At 44.9% G+C, this 17,799-nt stretch overlaps 1 long non-coding RNA gene across 4 annotated transcripts in view; it reads left to right on the top strand.

Moving 5' to 3' along the window:
• The window catches only part of LOC118669076, a 31,565-nt gene extending 24,971 nt beyond the window's left edge, over positions 1-6,594 (top strand). Inside the window, exons 3-5 of one of the 4 annotated variants that reach the window (XR_004971871.1) lie at positions 2,695-3,137; positions 3,395-3,500; positions 4,355-6,594. This is a non-coding gene — a long non-coding RNA (uncharacterized LOC118669076). The remainder of the gene's footprint in view (positions 1-2,694; positions 3,138-3,394; positions 3,501-4,354) is intronic. The other 3 variants (XR_004971873.1, XR_004971872.1, XR_004971874.1) reach the window with 3 other exon arrangements.
• Positions 6,595-17,799: the final 11,205 nt, after the last annotated feature.

Genomic DNA, 17,799 nt, shown 5'->3' with positions numbered 1-17,799 from the left:
GCTAAGTCACCACAGCTTTTGTGTCTTCTGCCCAGATTGGCCAAGGCACGGGGGCCAGGGGTCAGTGTGTCCTTCCTGTCAGCTGGGGACCTTACTCTGCCCTTTGAGTGTTCCATCCAGAGTGAAGCCAGAGGTCTTCAGACTAAAAAAAAAGTAATGCCTTTAATTCAAGCCCAAGTTATGCAGGAAGGAATTCCAGCTTCTGCTGTCAAGCCTTGGTCAGAGAGGCCGACCAAGCTGGAGCATCCTTGACTCTTCTTTCTCCCAGATGCCCAACGCACTTACGTCCAATTTTTCCTCTAACCCTCCACAGAGGGTTTCATTCTGTGAGGCCTCTGGTGAGTTGGGAAGGCTGCCAATCTGAACACAAAAATGGAAGTGCCTGAGGGGAGAGCTGCTTCCTAAATTTGTGGTTGTCACAGAGATGAACATCACCAAATGGCTCTGAAAGAAAAAATGGAAAGGCTTAACATTGTAAGCAGTTCTGAGATTAGACTGTCTAAGCCAGTGGTTGCCAACCAGTGGTCCACTGGTGGTCCGTGAGGTCTGAAAGGTTGGCGACCACTGGTCTAAGCAACTAGGTTCAAGATGAGGCAGGAGCCATCGCAGAGAACACCCTGCAGTGGGATTGCTAGCGTTATGATCAGGGTTCCGGGGAACTATCAGAGAAGGCCAGTGGGAGTGGACACTAATGAGTCCATGACTCAAACCTAGGAATGGGTAAGACCATAGCAACTAAAGTCATACAGAGGTGGCATGCTGTGTAATTGTAGCAACCCCTGGGGACAGGCATTGGACCACAGGACCAGACTGGCTGACCTCTGCCAGTGAGCAGATGATCAGCTATTGAACTAAAATTTGGACTGTGAATACACCCAGAAGAATTCTTTTTTTTTTTTTAAATATGTTTTATTGATTTTCTACAGAGAGGAAGGGAGAGGGATAGAGAGTTAGAAACATCGATGAGAGAGAAACACCGATCAGCCGCCTCCTGCACGCCCCGCACTGGGGATGTGCCCGCAACCCAGGTACATGCCCTTGACCGGAATCGAACCTGGGACCCTTGAGTCCGCAGGCCGACGCTCTATCCACTGAGCCAAACCGGTTCTGGCAGAAGAATTCTTAGTACATGCACTCAAATATGTTAGCTCTCCCCATCTTTTATTAAAGCCCTTCTTTGGATGGAGGGCTAAAGTAGATGTGGACAGAAAATGGATAAGATCAATTTTACCTGAGCCTTGGATAGTGTAGGTACTCAGAAAATGGTTTATTGATTGAAACGTAATACTAGTAGGGCTCATCCCCTGTCATGAGGGTTACGGTCATGGTCTTCTAAGAGTGAGGGATAGTGACAAATGTTCAGAATGTCCCACAACTGCAGATGGACTGTCCCTCTGCTGGGATGGGGCTTTATCTGTTTACTTCAAAATGGTGAAATGTGAAGTGATAAGACATAGCACCAGGCATTAACATGTCTTGAAATCAAGGTAAGTGTGTCAGATGTGGGCATTAACATTTATCTTGAAATCAGGAAAGTAGCCTCTCCCTCATCCTCCTCTCTTCCAAAAATATCTTTCCAAGATATTCTCTATTGTTTTGCTCAGTGCAGTCAGGTCTTACTCAGTTTGCCTTATAAGGAATTACAGGGATTCAAGAGCTGTCGCCATAGGAAGTTTTTCCTACTGTTCTGCCTGAATTGCCTTCTGCTTAATTTTAGTTCATTATGCCCGTAAACTCAGGGAGGGCTTTATGGAGCAAAAGGCCCAATCATCGTGGGAACAATGAGTCATTCCAAGAACAGTGAACTGGGCTGGAAGGCAAAGACCAACGAGGAGGGGTGGAAGCTGGGGGTGCGTGGGTTACTGAGAACAGCATCAAAGCAATCTCTCTTCTCTCTCCATTACTCCCACTAGGGGGTGCCCAGCATCCCAAAATAATCTCTGTTACTAGGAAGTTGAGGTTGGAGGGGACTGACTAATAGAAGGGTACGGGCTGACTCAGGTTTCCTACATCTGTGCCCTTTGAGAAGCGATCTGGGGGACAGTAGGGGAGAAGGGGAGGGGCAGGAGGGGAGAAGGGAAGGGGAGGGGTTTCACTTTAGTTAGCACACAAATGCCTCTTAAGCTTTTGGGGATTCTCAAGCCATGAAAACCACTGGTCTTGAAGTCAGTGACTAGAATAATTGCAGACCAGAAAAGTCCTCCTGGGCCCAGCAGAGGTGGCAGCATATTTTACCCCTAGGGGTCAAGAAGTTGTGGGAATAAGAAATGAGCAGGGCTGAGGGGTTGGAGGTCAGGGATGCAATAAAGAGCAAGGATGTGGGGAGATTCTGAAACAGAGTGGGCAACAGGTATGCATAACAGCCAGGGAGATGTAAGCTTATTTTGAGGGTCTCAAAACATCTAGGCCTTCAGAATGGCCACAGTAAAACTTTTGGTTTTGAATAGTTTTGTGGAAAGAACATGGAATTTGTACCTTGACAGGCAAGAGTTCAAATTTCAGCTCAAGCATTCAGGAGCCATATGATGTTGGGAATTTAGGCAAGTTATTCAATCTCTTTGAATCTCAATGGTCTCATCTTCAGAAGGAGACTAACGAGACTAGGGTTATTTGAGAATTTAGAAAACAGTGCATGTAAAGCACTAAATAAATCTCTTCTTTCTTTCCTTTCCCCCTATTTGTAAATGACTGAAGGCGAAGAAAGGAGATGAATCTACTACAGTTGTCCTTGTATCCCAAGACCTCAGACACCAAGACAGACTGCAGTCCTGGGGCAAGAGGCTCCTCCTTGTGTCCAGGGATTTCTGCACTGCAGAGCTTCAGGGAATGTGCAGGGCACGCTGGAGAAGCCCTGGCCCCTCTGACCCTTTGGGCCAACCCTCATACTTTGCAGGCCTTTGGACCGTACTTTAGAAACCAGCCCCCGACTAAACCTATAGAGGTCACCATCTGGTCCTGAGGCTTTCTGAGGTGGAGAATGAACTTGTTTTGCCCACAGAGGGCCAACGCCTAGAATTCAGGTGTGGTGCTATCCCGCATCACCAGTCAATCCATGCGAATGTGACAATGACTCACAATTCTCTGCAGCACAGTTTTCCAAAGTATGGGCCATAGGCCCCTTGCACCAACATCTGTGGGTGAGCTTGATAAAAATGCAAATTCCTGGCCCCCTGACACACCTGTGCAATCAGACCCACCAAGTTTAAATGCAATGGCTTACAAAGTTACCAGCCCCGGATTACACTCCAGCATGGAAACAGAACGCCATAGGTTTCCAGAGCAGTTTCTAGTGGGGGAAAGTTGGGGCCCTTGAGCAGACTTCCTGGTGCTTCGGAAATCATACCCTGCAGGTGTTTCTGACCCTGCGTATTTATAGAGCCAACTCTGTTCCTAGGTACTTACTTCCCCTGGAACATCTTAAATGTTGTTGGAATCATCGCTGTGAATGTCACAGGAGACCATTTCTGTGGATACCTGATGAGACAGAGTGTTTTGGAAAGGTCAGTTTGATTCACTCTTGAGCACAGTAATAACCTGGCTTTCTGTCAAGGTAGTGGGGGACCGGGGAGTTTTGGTTCTTGTTTCTGGGGATGGGTAGCCCGGGATAAAAGCTGATCACCAGCTGCCACTTCCTTTGCATCAAGTGGACACTTGCTGCCAGGTTAGCAGTGTTATAACAAGGTGGGGCAAAGATGACCCCTACCTCTAAAGCTGTGAGTTCAGATCTCTCAGTCTAGAGAGAGGTGGGCTCTGGACTCGAACAGGTTCCACAGGCTTCCTCTAGACACCAGGGGCTGCACGAGCTGGCTTTTCGGAAGGAACATGTGACTGAGGGTCACTCTCTAGAGAGACAAACCTTTCAGACTTAGACACACAATAGTGGCAGCAGCTTCCGCATTATTTTGACTGGCTCCTATAGCCCTTGGAATAAGAGGGTTCACTTTGGCTTCTGGGGGGTAGGGGTCTCTGCACTGTAGAACTACAGAGGTGTCCAAGACATACTGGGGGCTGCAGAGAGAATTTACAATAAAGACTCACATCAGCTTCAAAGTACCCCCCAAAATGAGCAAACAAATGCTACAAAGATCGTTGTTGCTACCTTAATTCTTTTCTGTGGGAGATAAATATCGATAAAATAAAAACAAAGCAGGCCATTGTATAGCAAATGTCACTGTCCTAACTGGCCTGCTGGTTGACCCCTATAAGTCAAGGGTGGGGCCGTGTGGAGCTGGTTTCAGCCTCCTTCCTTCAAGGGGGGCTGCGTCCCTACATGGGGAACTGTAGTAAAGAGCTCCCCTCCACAAAGCATCATGTGCACCCGCCCCAGTCTGTTCTTTCCCGTTTTGTTTTTTAGGAACAAGGGGATTCAGCTGACTCCACTGGAGGGGGCTACCGTCCCTAATTTACTGTTCCATTCCTAAAGCTTCACCCTCCTGGGCTCAGTGTGAGCAGACAGGAGCACAGGAGGCTAAAACCACCATGGAGATTCAAGTTCACAGTCACAGAGCTGCCCCTCCACTGGGCCAGAGGCAAAGAAAAATCCCAACCTCTTCCTTGTGATCATCTGGTTTTATTGAACCTGGAAAGGAAGTAAATTCCAAAGGCAGGAAATGACCCAGGGACCATAACAACATGTGAAAAGCCAAGCCGGTGCTTCCGTCACTTTGTTTCAAACTATTCTAATCTGTGTCCCGGGAAGCCTAACCCATTACCAGATGGAGATCTGTTTTCATTCGCCTCTTGGCATCTGCCACTCCCGGCTGGTGACATTTGCACGTTTCAGAAGGCAAACCTGTGCCGACATCTTCAAACTTCCGGAGAGTGCAGCCCCAGGAAAGTCCTTGGGTCTCTGGCTGACAGCACCAGCCATCTGACGCGCTTCGTCTGCAGCCGAACTGCCGCTGGCCTCCAGCCTAGAACACTAGCACACCGTGTCTGTTCTTGAAGATTTGCAGAATCTGAAATCAAAATGCCCCATGTTGCCAGAAAAAGGCAGGCTCCCTCCCTAATCCCTTCTCACCAGGCTTTCCTAACCCGGTGAGTCAGGAAGGACAAAAATGTGTCTGAAGATCTGGGGGTGGCCCTGTTTCTCTTCTTGCTTCTAAAAATGTCCTCCCCTTTTCCAATGTGTGTAATGGTTAGGGATGCGGTTGTACTTTTTCTTTGGTCCTTCCTCTATCAGCTCTCACTTGGAGAGACCCTTCATTTACCACTCATGAAATCAGCTCTGCAAAAGCACCAGGCCCTCTGATGAGGAATTAGTCACTCACTGTTGCAAAGAAGTTCTGACTTCACTTCTATCCCCAGGAGCAAGGCAAGAAAAAACTCCTACCTCTTCTCTCAGAAGGAACCATCATTCAGCTGCTTTGTTCTGGTCCCTGGGGGCCTGTATTTTCCTAGGCTTTTAATTTTTCCTGAACACCGAGCATTAGCCTTCCTATGAAGGCTGTGTGCCAGCTGGATTCTAAACACAGCGATCGAGGTACCCTGTTAAGAGCTCCCCTCCACCAGGTAATCAGAAAGTAGAAAGTAGCTATAGTTGAATGAATAATCCGCCTCTTTCAACACTTTCAAATGTTAAACAGATTGAAGTATAAAGAATCCAATATATTTGTTGACGTCTGGTCCGCAGAAAAGCTCCAGCAAGAAAGAAGTGGGAAGTCCCACATCAAGCTGGGGAAATGGGAACAGCGGTGGAGGGCTGTGAGCAAAACCACTCCAGGCCACTGTCTACAATTATGTTCTGTTTGTTAGGAAAGACGCTTTAAAAAGTATGTTCTGCCCAGCCATGGTGGCTCATTGGTTGAGTGTGGACCTATGAACCAGGAAGTCACGGTTTGATTCCCCCTTGGAGTACACGTGCCTGGGTTTTGGGCTCCATCCTCAATGTGGGGTGTGCAGGAGGCAGCCAGTCAATGATTCTCTCATCATTGATGTTTCTATCTCTCGTTCCCTCTCCTTTCCTCTCTCTGAAATCAATAAAAACATATTTTTAAAAAACGTTCTGATAAGCTTGGATTTCTCCATGGAAAGGGAATATAGTCTCCATTACAAGAGAGCAGGTTGATATCAGAGGCAGGTTGTATCCACTGTGGGTCGCTGGCAGTAGATAGAAGATAAAAGAAGCTAAGAGATCTTCATAAAAAGGGAGGGGAGAGAGAGAGTGAGCGAGCCTTTTTTGTTATTGCTGGGAAGAGATGGTCTTGTAGAAGATATAAGAGATGTATGTGTCTGTCTCTCCCCTTTGCTCTGCCTATGGAAAATGAGCCAGGAAAAAGCTAGAAACAGGAGACAGAGGGAGGCCGTCTTCCCAACTGTTGACAGCAGCCAAACAGGATAAATAGTTCATATGTTGATGATCTTGACAACAGTAATCATGAAGAGAAGGTATTGACCCAGATGAAAGAAATAGGCTTTTAATTTCAAGCTATGCTTAAGCCCCAACGTGCTCCTATCGGAGCCACTTACATCATCCAAGGGACTTTTGACTACAATGACAGGAATTTAGGGTAAATGAAATCATACAACTTTTTTTTTTTTTTTAAAGATTTCCTTCCATAACTTTTTTTTTAAAATATATTTTTATTGATTTTTTACAGAGAGGAAGGGAGAGGGATAGAGAGTTAGAAACATCGATGAGAGAGAAACATCGATCAGCTGCCTCCTGCACATCTCCCACTGGGGATGTGCCCGCAACCCAGGTACATGCCCTTGACCGGAATCGAACCCAGGACCTTTCAGTCCACAGGCCGACGCTCTATCCACTGAGCCAAACCGGTTTCGGCGAAATCATACAACTTAATAGAAAAATCAGGATTAGATTAAGATGTGATTAAGAATGATTAAAAATTTGTGGGAAAGGTACAAAATTATACATATTTCTGTACTGCTCTCAGTCTTGATCTAATTGTTAGAAAATGAACATAGTTGAAAACGGTGTTCTTATTTAAATATACAACAGAGTCACAGATTTTGTTATTCTCTCTGGAGGCACATATTTGGGATGACTGGACATTGGGGGGGAGTGGGGGTGTCTGCCAATCTTTGATAACCTTCACCATAGACAAAGAACAGAGGAGGGAAGAACACAGCTTCTTGAGTGTTAGCCACTTAAAATAGATTCTTATCATTTTGCAAATGAGGGATCAGAATCAAAAATAGAAAAAGAATAGAACTATGAGTCCTCAACTATGCTCCAAGTACCCAGGATACCATAGCAAACTCTTAGGGGCGCTGTGGCATATGTTAAATGTCAAGGAGTGCATGGTAATACTTGACATATGTTGGATGCCAGGTGAATGAACTACTAGGTCAAGATGACTCATAGTTTCAACATGAGATTGCTCTCCATTCCTTTCAAAGATGTCTTATCTTTGAGAAGTGGGGTTTTCAGCTGTTATAAAATGCAAGTACCGACTGAAAATCAGTGTGGAGCAAGATGTGCAGGTGGTGGTGTCTTCACAGTTTCCAAGATTTGAGATGATGTTCAGCTTACACACCCTTTTATACGCAACGGTGGTTAAGAATACAATTAAAATATTTGTCTTTCAATTTATGTATATTGGGGTTTTTTTCAAACAGCTAAGTTATTAGGACCTAACTGTTGCATACATATTTCTGTTAGGTATTTCTTGTGGCCTAGGGGCTCTGTGAAAAAATCAGTGAGACATGAAGATGCTGTGAGTTGAGAAAGTTTGGGAGCCTCTGAATTAGAGCAATACAAACTATATCAATGGGCAAAGGTAGATTTTAATGGCGTAGGCTCATTGTTGAGAATAAAAAAGTGATTCTATCCTTTCCCCTTCTAGCCAGGCCACTGCTCCAGTATTTTACCCTGTTCCCACATGAAGTGAGCATTCTTGGTCTGAATGTTTTTTTAATTAATGCAACTATTTGGTAGACTATTTTATTTTTATTTATTTTTAAATATATATATATTTTATTGATTTCAGAAAGGAAGGGAGAGATAGAAACAGCAATGATGAGAGAGATTCATTGATTGGCTGCCTCCTGCACGCCCCCTACTGGAGATCGAGCCCACAACCCAGGCATGTGCTCTGACTGGCAATCAAACCCGGGACCTCTTGGTTCACAGATCGAGGCTCAATCCACTGAGCCACACCAGCCGGCCAGGTGGGTGATAGCTTGAAGTTCAAAGCTCAGCGTGATCTTAAAGATGTCTGCCACACCCAGTTCCCTCATCAGCTGTATCATTTTTTGTTTGTTTATGTAAATAAAAGCACATGCTGACACATTCCTCCCCCCACCCCCGCAGGTCTGTATTTTGCTTCTCACTTGGCCTCATGCTCTGAAGACCTCACAGCAGCATGCAGCTCGCTCTCGCTCTCGCTCTCGCTCTTGCTCTCCCTCTCGCTCAGAGCTGCCTGGTGTCCCAGCAGCCCGGGCACAATAACCCAGGCCCTCCCACCCTCTGCCCTGCGGGCTCTGCCCCGGGAGCCATGGTATATGTAGGTGCTGTGCAGGTGGCCGGTGTGACCGAGTTACCGAGCTGGGGCTGCGGGCCAGGTCCCTGTGTCTCCCTACCTGTGGGGACAAGACAGATCCCTCCCCGATGCTGCTGCCCACACCCACCTCGGGGTGCAGCCCCTGCTCCCAGGCTCAGCCCAGTGCCTCTGGCCTGCGGACGGACCGTGTGCTCATCTGCGGGGTGAGAAATGGAGTCTGTTAGTTCAGTTGCATTCCTGTTGTTGGGAACGACGAAGAGCCACTGGACTGTGTGTTCCTGGAAGAACGATCCGGACCTCTTGTCCAACATCCACCCGAACAGCCAGCACCGGCTTTGGGAGGCGCCTATTGAGACCGCATCGCGCCCCGCCCTCCCCTCCCCTCCTCCTCGGTGGCTCCCCCTGGAAGAGGAGGAAGCGCCCAGCACGGGAGACCCGCTGAGGCCGGGTCATCTGCTCCTGTTTGGTGGCTGAGCGGTGGCCCAGGGGGCTTTGCCAATGCCAGCGTGAGCGATCCAGGCTGAGCCAGGGCGATCCTAGGGGCGCGCCGTCTCAGCACCCGGGCCCCTCCCCGCCCAGGCCGGCGTCCCTCTCCTCTGAGCGGGGTCCCGAGGGTGGCCTGCCAGGCCGTGAAGACCCTGAGCCTTCGTGTGGCCCCAACCTCAGCCCCTGTGCTCACAACCACCTTTGTCGCAGCCACAGGCCCCTGGTCTCCTCAGAGGTGACCTCGCCCAGGGCGCAGGCTGCCCCCGCTGGCGGAAGCCGGGTGCTGAGGGTTGGAAATACACAGACATTTTTAATGGAAGCAAAATGGGGCAACAGAGTCACGGCCATCGGGGATTGAGCTCAGGCGAGGCAGGGCAGGCGCTGTGCCCTTGTCATGGCATCCACAGCAGCCTGGCGGCAGCGGGGAGGGGGCTGGCCGTGGGGGGCCTGCGAGGAGCCCAGGCTGCCAGCTTCATCCCTGGGCAGGAGCGGAGGCTCTGGCCCAGCTGGTACTGCGAGCACCCGGAGGGTGGGCACCTGGCGGCTCCCAGAGCCCCCTCAGAGTAATTACGTAATCACACCCCACAAGCACTTAAGCACACCCTGCTGGTGGGCGGCCTTGTGAGCCGGTGGACTATTAATAGTTATCTTGTACGATATTTCTTAAATCATCTTCAGTGAAGGATTTGTAAAATTTTCTAATCTGTCATGGACTATGTGATGATTGATTTTATGTATTAACTTGGCTGGGCCATGTGTACATGTTACATGCCATTGTGGTGGCTCTGACTCCTGGCAATCTTGTGAATGAGTGTCCACAATATCCTGCCCTCAACAGCCCTGTTCAGCTCCGGTAGATTCATGCCTGTGGCCTCTCTTATGGAGTTAACCCATCTCATAGTTGGTCTACTTCTTTTTCTGCTGCCTTCTATTTTTCTCAGCATTATTGTTTTTCAAAGAATCCTGCCTCTCATAATGTACTTGAAGTAAGACAGCTTCTGTTTTGTCACGTTTTCCCTCAAGCAGTGTTCCCTCAAGGATTAATTTGCTCTTAGGACTCCCTAGCTGTCTTTCTGGTGGTCCAAGGTATCCACAGAGCTCTTCTCCAACACTATAACTCAAATTAATCAATTTTTTTCTATCAGCCTTCTTAACTCTCCAACTTTTGCATCTGTACATAGTGATTGGGAATATGAGAAATGTGGATAATCATAGCCTTGGTCTCTAATGACGCATCCTTGCTCTTTTTTTAAAAAAAATTTTTTTTATTGATTTCAGAGAGGAAGGGAGAGGGAGAGAGAGAAACATCAATGATGAGAGAGAATCATTGATCGGCTGCCTCCTGCATGACCCCCCCCCTCCCCAGGGGTTGAGTCTATAACCTGGGCATGTGCCCTGACAGGGAATTGAACTGTGACCTCCTGGTTCATAAGTCAATGCTCAACCACTGAGCCACACCAGCTGGGCAACACATCTTTGCTCTTGATGAGCCTGTCCCAGTCTCAGCCTTCTCTTGATTTCTTGAATGCAGTCTCTGAATGGATGGCTGAATAAAAGTAAGCAAAATCTTTAACAATTTCATTGTCTTCATTGTCAATGTTAAAGTTGTGTATTTCTTCTGTAGTCATGATTTTTGTCTTCTTGATGTTCAAATGCAGTCCTGCTTTGGCACTTTCTTCTTTCACTTCCATCGGAAATCGTTTCAAGTCATTGCCACTTTCTGCCAGTAAGGTGGTATCATCTGCATATCTTAAGTTATTGATATTTCTTCCAGCAATTTTCACTCCTTCTTCCTCTGAGTCAAAGCTCAGTTTTTGTATATGTTCTGCATACAGATTCAGCAAATAGGGAGTCAGAATGCCCCCTGTGTGACAGCTTTGCCTATTGGAAAGCATTCTGTCTCTCCATTTTCTGTGCTGACAGTGGCTTCCTGTCCACCATACAGGTTATGTACCAGGACAATCAAGTGCTGAGGCACACCCATTTCTTTCAGAGCAACCCATAGCTTTTCATGGTCCATGCAGTTAAAGGTTTTACTGTATCTATAAAACATAGACTAACCTTCTGAAATTCCCTGGAGCACTCCAGTATCCTGCGAATGCTCACAATTAAATACTGAGTGCCTCTTTTTCTGAATCCAGCTTGAACGTCCAGCCTTTCTTGCTCCATATAATGCAGAGAGTTGCATCGCCATGAGCATCACTTTACTTGCGTGGGAAATTAGAGCAATGATCCTGTAGTGATTGCACTCCTGGACGATGGAACCCAGATATTTGATCAAACATTATTATTCTGGATGTTTATGTAAAATTTTTTTTTGATGAGGTTAACATTGAAATCAGTAGACTTTGAGTAAAGCAGATTACCTCTATAATGTGGGTAGGCCTTATCCAATCAGTTGACGGTCTTAATAGGAAAGACTGAACTCCCTTAAGCATGAGAAATTCTGTCAGCAGACTACCTACCAATGCAATAAAATAATTACATTTCTAGGAAAATGTTCATATGCTTAAATGTTGTGGAAATGTTAAATTGTTATAAATATTTCTAATTTCTTGCTTTCAGTTTTCATATTTAGTTTGATTGGTAATAGTTTGTGGAATACATGGAATAGCTCTGACCTCATATACATACATACATACATGCATACTAATTTTTATTCACATATATACTTATTTACTTTTTATTTTGAAATAGTTTTAAATTTACTAAAATGTTGCAAAATTGGTACAGAGCTTTCCCATCTATTCCCTCACCCAAGTTCCCCAATTTTTACATCTAAGTAACCATAGTACAATTTTAAAAATAAAGGCATTAACATTAGTACAAAACTATTAATTAAACTACAAAGCTTATTCAAATTTCACCAGATATATTTTAAATAGTGAAGGCACAACTGTAGGATGTGCAACTTTAATAGATACTGAGCCAGAACATTTTTGCAGAATAAATTACAGCCATTGCTTTATTTTGTTTGCAGGTCAGCCAGTGGAGAACCAGAAAAGATGGACAGTGATTGTGGATTTTTCTGTAGAGTAATATGCAAACCACAAACCTCAGTTAAAAACATCTCACTCTTGGAGTGGTAAACACACAATACAATACATAGATTAGGTATGATAGAATTGTACACCTGAAATCTATATAATTTCATTAACAAATGTCACCTCAATAAATTCAATAAAAAAGAAAAACGTCTCACACATGTGATCAAGCCAATACCACACCTCCTAAGCTTGTCTATCATTACTGCCAGAAATAAATTCTTTTGTATCTAGAAAGATTAGCCACCTAGTGACAGAATGCATAGAAAGCGGATGTTTGATTAGGAATCTGAAATGTTATACCCTTGTGGCCAAGTTTCCATTTGTCATCTCTTCTACGTTTGAATGGATGACCTTTCACAGAGAACACGCTCTAATGGCTTTTTGGGCTCCTACTATAAAGACTTTACAAATTTCTGTCATGGCACCTGCAACACTAAATTGCTATAATTTGTGTGGGTGCTCTCTAAATTGTGAGCTACTCGTGGGCCCAACTCTGTCTTATTAACCCCGCTATCTCAGTGCCTGGCATTAATACCTTCAGCACAGCAGGCATGCAGCAATGGTCCAGGAAGGAATGAATCAATAAATGGAACACACAATAAAATCACATTGACATTTTCCCTCCTACTTGCTCTTGTTGAGAAAAGAGCCCGCACCTTGAAATTATCCCAGCGAAAAAGACAATGCTACATGTATATTAAAAAGGAAAAGCATGCAAGGGCCTTGTGTTTGAGAAACAGATAGGCTTCGAAGGCCAGGTGTGGCTTCAGAGCTGAATAGAGAATGCCACTTTCACAAATAGCACAAGGGTGTGGGTGCTGACTCGCTCTGTTCAGTAGATTCATTGTCCTCCTCAGGTAATTTTATCGGAGTAAAGTCTGCTTTCTGCTTAAGCTTATTATTAGTTATCAGTATTATTCAGCATTTCTACAGGACGTGTTTTCAAAGTGTTATGTTCTTCATTCTTTTTTTTTCTCTTTCTGATGGAAGAAAGAGTTTGAGCTAAACTGATGACATATATGGGGAGCAAGACTCAAATGCTCCCCATGTTCCTCATTCTTTTTCTCCCTCCCCCCTCATTCTTAATGATCTATGCAGATGATAGATAACGAAAGGGGCTGAATCTAGTCTTACACAGAGCTGGTACTCAATAAATTTTTGTTGACTGATTTATCACTGAACTCAGCTGGGGACAGGCCAGTGCACACTTGTGGGAAGAATACCTCCCCCACTTTTACCTGGAGGAGGTGTGGGGAGTGAGGGAGGAGAGTAGGTGGGGCAGGAGTAAAAGGTTGGAAAGGGAAAGAAGTGGGGATTCTCCTCAGATGGGAGTGGGACACCTTTTGAGTCTCTGATCCACTTCAGCAATCCTCAGGACACTCTGGGATTAGAGACTCGTCCTGTGTATTTGCCCTGTGAGGTAGTAAGTGCTTTGAGATTAGAGCTGCTCTTTCTTAGGAACAGACTCTTTGGGGACTGCTTTTATGAGACTGGTAATCCATTTTCAGCATTCTACTTACGCTTTTTATATCACCTGATTATAAAGCTGGGGAAAATAAGATACCAAGAGAAGTTAATGGGAATTCAGATCTTAGCCTTGGTCTCTGATGTGAAGTAAAAGCTGAATACTGAGATATTCTCATAGGTATTGCTATTACAGTGGGGTGACAAGTGACAAGGACTATTGATCCTAAGGGTCCCTAGTGGCAAGGATAGACTGAATACACAGTTGGAAAATGGACAGGGGAAGAGATTTACCTCCTATTTCTTAGAAACCTCACCTCCTCCTAGAAGCCCTGCTCAGTGGTTTGCTCTGGTTCTGTCAATTGAGAGATGAGAAGGGTTTTGACAGTGGGGGTTGGGTCGGGGTTGGTGGCTTTAAAAAGAATAATGTATCAGGTCCCTGGTAAGTACTCAGAAAATCCTGCCTCTTTCTTTCTTTCTTTCTTTCTTTCTTTCTTTCTTTCTTTCTTTCTTTCTTTCTTTTTTTTTTTCTTTTCACATATTTGTGCACTTTGGTTTTATTGGGCAATGACCACAATTATTTGTCTGAAACACAAGTTGGAAAAGGGGAAAGTTGAGAAGGTAAAATGCAAAGCTTTTCCAGCAGTCGGGTTGGCCAGGAGAAGTATGGAAATGCTCAGAAAAAAGTGCTGCTGTGAACTGAAACACCTCTCTCATTCTGGGCCTGGTAGGAAGGCCATTGGGGATATAAAAGGACCAGCCTAGAGCTCTCAGCAAAGCACCAAAGCAGATTTCTCTAATCTTGAGCAGACGCTCAGATCCATGTATCATAGAGTATTATGAGAATTAAATGATATAATGTTCAAAAGCAACCCACACAGAGCCTTCTCCATAAGCTTTTCTTGATATCTTATTTCCCCCAGCTTTATAACCAGGTGATAAAACACAAGAAAAAGGCCCTAAATGGAGCCTCTTCTGCTAGGCCTCACATCACCCAACCATACTGAATTCCAGGTGAGGATGCTGTTCAGGACTTCAGGCTTAGGCAATGAGAGAGGACCACCCGAGGAAGGTGATCTCCCACCTGGGACCCTAAGATCCTGGAATTGGAGGGAACCCTTAGTAACCACTTAGTTCAGTTTCTCAGGCAAAACAGAAATCCTTTCCACGCCTCTCCTGACAGTTAATAATAGCTAATGTTTATTGTCATAGGTCAGTTATTGTCTTAAGACCATTTGTATGGATTAACCCATTTAATCCTTCCCAATCCCATGGGTAAGTACAGTTACCATCATGTACCTTTCAATGGTCTCAATCAAGAACTCAAAGAGAAATCTATGAACTCATCTCTGAGAGTCCTTCTGTCACTCAGGTGGCGAGGCCTCAGTCACACATCTGTGTCCTCTCTTTTGCGTTGGAGCTGTATAGCAACCATCAGCCTGTTCTCTGTATTTATGAGTCTGTTTTGTTTGTTTATATTGTTTAGATTTCACATATAAGTGAAATCATATGCTATCTGTCTTTCTCTGACTGACTTATTTCACTTAGAATATTTCACTTTCAGCCCATTCATGCTGTTGCAAATTGAAAGACTTTATTCTTTTTATGGCCAAGCAATATTCCATTGTACATATGTACCACATACTTCTTTCCTGTCTCCTTCTCCTTCTCCTTCTCCTTCTCCTTCTCCTTCTCCTTCTCCTTCTCCTTCTCCTTCTCCTTCTCCTTCTCCTTCTCCTTCTCCTGCCCCTGCCCCTGCCCCTGCCCCTGCCCCTTCCCCTTCCCCTTCCCCTTCCCCTTCCCCTTCCCTTTCTCCTCCTCCTCCTCCTCCTCCTCCTCCTCCTCCTCCTCCTCCTCCTCCTCCTCTTTCTTCTTCTTGCTGCAAAAGGCTTTATTGTTTCATTTGGTCCAATACATGGGAGAGGGTTTCAGGGCAGTTAAAAGAATACTAGTAGTTTCGGGGAGAGGCTCAGGTACATGAAAGGTACATGGAGATGGAGACAGAGTGGAACTGCTCTCTGAGGTCATAGGAATAGTAAATGGCACAGTCAAGATCTGAACCCAGGAAGTTTGGCAGAGCAAGAGCTTTTAACCCCTGTGTTATGCTACACCACCTCTGCAGTTAGCCAGCGTCTAGGTGGACACTTCCGGGGACAGGCACTCACTCCCCTGTGAGCTGGACAGTTCGCCTAAAGTTGTCTTCTGTAACTTCAAGCCATTTTTCCTACTTCCAGCCTCTAAACCCATACAGAATAGCCCGCTCCAACTCCCAAATTCAAATATTTTCAAATACTAAGAATAGTTTTTCTCTAGTCATAAAAATAACACATGCTCATTGTAGAAAATTTGGAAAATTCAGAAGGGTATAAAGAAAATAAGAATCCTTGATAACCAAGGAGAAAATAAATATTAACGGCCAAGAATCTATTAGCTTTTCGTTGCTGTTTTAAAAATCCATGACTCATTAGCCAACCAAATAAAACCCATGGCCAACCAGATTTTGTCTTAATATAAATTCCCAGATGCAAAATTTTATATTTATCTCTTATAAACTCTATTTTGTTTGTTTGGGTTCTTTCATCCCACTGAAATGTTTAAATGTAGATGCTGCTGTCTAACTGTTAGTCTTCCAGCTTTGTAGACTATGTGCTTTTGATAACAGGGCTTTCTAAAACTTTATTCTAGACACTGATAAAGTGCTGAGTAGGAGAGAGTCCTGTGATATACTATGAGGGCTCTCCCTCCAGGATCACATGAATCTACTCATCTATCATTTTGTACAGAAAACATAAATCCATATAATTGCATTTGCAAATGCATCGTCAGTATCTGAGTTAGTTTCATCTATGGGGTTTCTCAACTTTAGTGGTATAGTAACTCTAAAAAAAAAAAAAGGATACCATTTATCTTTTTTTAAAAATTTATTTAGTGAACCTAGGCTGACTCTGAGTGATCACTTCCTAATTCCTAAGTGCTCACAAATCATCATTTATATACTCCGTTCTAGAACTTTCCTGGAAATCACTGCATGCCCATCTGTTACTTCAGCCTTCCCACTGCAGTGGAAGTAGCTATGTGTAGACACACTGGCCCTGAATAATATTTCATGGGGCTGAAGGAATGATCCCATGGGTATACATTGTGTTATTCTTTCTACTTCAGGGGATCCGCTTCCTGTCAACACACAGGAAACTGGAAAGCCGCCGTCTAATAATGTAGCCACTGACAGGAAGATTGTTGTTGAGAGTGCTCTTCTAGATTACTCGATTGAATATTGTTGGTGAAGAATGACTGCAGCTTCTTTTATTTATGACTTTGGATCAACTACAAGGCTGCCTGCCTTTACATAGCAGATGTGCGGCTCAGCGCTGCAGATGAATTCTTTTGTTAAGTCCAGCCCTGCCTACAATGTACTACAACGGGACTTTCCGTTTTAAGGCCATCTTGTGGCGAGATGTATTATAAAGCCAAGGATTCTTCAGGGATTTATCTGTTTGGATTTTTTAAATCAGCATAGCTTAAAGCAAGGCAAAATTATACTGTGTATATTCTTTACTTTTAGGAAAGTAGCTCAACATTATTTTCTGTGACTGTCACCCTGAGGACATAGAATTGGGACCAACTTGGGATTGCCAGGCAGCCTGCTGATAAATAAAACCAGCACCTCCACCCTCAGCCACATTCTCAGCTCACAGTTTTCCAGGGCACTCCTGATGGAAGACTGCTTCTGTTGACTCCCCTGATGGATACTTTTCTCATTTCGCAACGGTCTCAATCAGTAACTGACAGAGAAACCTACGGACTCATCTCGGAGTCCTTCTGTCCCTCAGGTGGTGAGGCCTCAGTCACACACCTGTGTCCTCCTCTTTTCGGTTGGAGCCTGCTCTCTGTATGTATGAGTCTGTTTCTGTTTTGCTTGTTTGTTTATATTGTTTAGATTTCACATATAAGTGAAATCATATGGTACCTGTCTTTCTCTGACTGACTTATTTCACTTAGGATAATGCCCTTTCGGTCCATTCATGCTATTGCAAATGGGAAGACTTTATTCTTTTTATGGCCAAGCAATATTCCATTGTACATATGTACCACATACTTCTTTCCCTTCCCCTCCTCCTCCTCCTCCTCCTCCTCCTCCTCCTCCTCCTCCTCCTCCTCCTCCTCCTCCTCCTCCTCCTTCTTTCCTTCCTCCTTCTCTTCCTCCTTCTCTTTCTCCTCCTCCTTCTCCTCCTCCTCCTCCTCTTTTCTGCAAAAGACTTTATTGTTTCATTTGGTCCAGTGCGTGGGAGAGGGCTTCAGGGTGGTTAAAAGAATGGCTAGTAGTTTTGGGGAGAGGC

This window comes from Myotis myotis, unplaced genomic scaffold (genome assembly GCF_014108235.1).
Source record: "Myotis myotis isolate mMyoMyo1 unplaced genomic scaffold, mMyoMyo1.p scaffold_m19_p_14, whole genome shotgun sequence".
NCBI lineage: Eukaryota > Metazoa > Chordata > Mammalia > Chiroptera > Vespertilionidae > Myotis > Myotis myotis.
This window is presented reverse-complemented; position numbering and strand designations above follow the sequence as displayed.